The sequence below is a fragment of the Suricata suricatta genome, chromosome 6 (assembly GCF_006229205.1).
Source record: "Suricata suricatta isolate VVHF042 chromosome 6, meerkat_22Aug2017_6uvM2_HiC, whole genome shotgun sequence".
Lineage (NCBI taxonomy): Eukaryota > Metazoa > Chordata > Mammalia > Carnivora > Herpestidae > Suricata > Suricata suricatta.
Window position 1 is genome coordinate 2,939,602 of NC_043705.1, and position 1,244 is coordinate 2,940,845.

A 1,244-nucleotide genomic window follows, 5' to 3' on the forward strand; every position below is an offset into this window, starting at 1 on the left:
AAGCCCCATGCCCAGGACAGTGTTAAGCAAAGAAAGCATCTCATATTGAAAGATACACATGCAGGAACGTGGGGGCTTAGGCAGTTGAGTGTCTCTGTCTTGGTTTCAGCTCAGGCCATGATCTCATGGTTCATGAGTTTGAGCCATGCCTTGTGCTTCACACCGTCAGTACAGAGCCTGCGTGGTGTTCTCTTTCTCTTCTGTGTCTGCCCCTACACTGCTGTTTCTCTCTTTCTCAAATAAAGATTAAAAAAAAGAAAAATACCCATTCCAAAGGATTTTAAGTAACAGGAGGAGTAACTGTTTTCATTCCAGATGAGACACTGACCTTATCTCCTTGAACCATTAAACAACATAATTGTACAGATGATTAGACAATAATTATTAAAGGATTCATTGTATGGCTCTCATCGGTGATCCAAAACTGGAATAGATTCTATTATTCACAATTTAACCTACCATGTGAGTCCCTTATAAATCCACATAACACCCAAGGCATGAATATGTAAACAAGTGACATGGACAAAGGAGAGGAGGAAGATTTGTCATTCTTCCATGACACAAGGAAAACCAGAGTACACAGATATAGGATCGCAAATCCGAAGCAGGCTCTGTTCTCAGTGCAGGGCCCCATGCGGAATATCATCTTTCCCTCTGCCTCTCTCCCCATATGTTGTTTCTCTGTCTCTAGTTAATTAAGTGAATGGTTACTTAAAAAAAATATGGTTTTTCACATTTACAGGATGTGTGACAAAATATTTTACAAAGGGGAAGAATAATATGTTTTGTCCCTTTGACTATTTGTGTGTGTGTGTGTGTTGACCTATGTAAACATTTAGAATGCTCAGAAAGTACTGTTATTGCCTTTCTTGCTTTAACCTGAGGATTCTGGAACTGCTTATGAACCTCATTCATTTCTTGCCCTTTGATAACTTTTTCCATGGAATTCTACCTCTTTACTATTTCCTAATACCTTGTTAGAAAAGCAGATTCACTTCCCATTCTAACTCCTGAATCAGACAGAACGTGATCTCCACATCACTGTTGTGAACTTCTAATTCAGATCAGAATTTGATCAGTAGACGGCGCCTGTACAGGGGGCTCAGTCAGTGAAGTTCCCACTTCAGCTCAAGTCACGATCTCACCAGTTGTGACTTGAAGCCCTGTGTGGGACTGTGTGCTGACACCTGTAGCCTAGACCCTGCTTTGGATTCTGTGCATCCTCCTCTCTCTGTCGGCCCCTT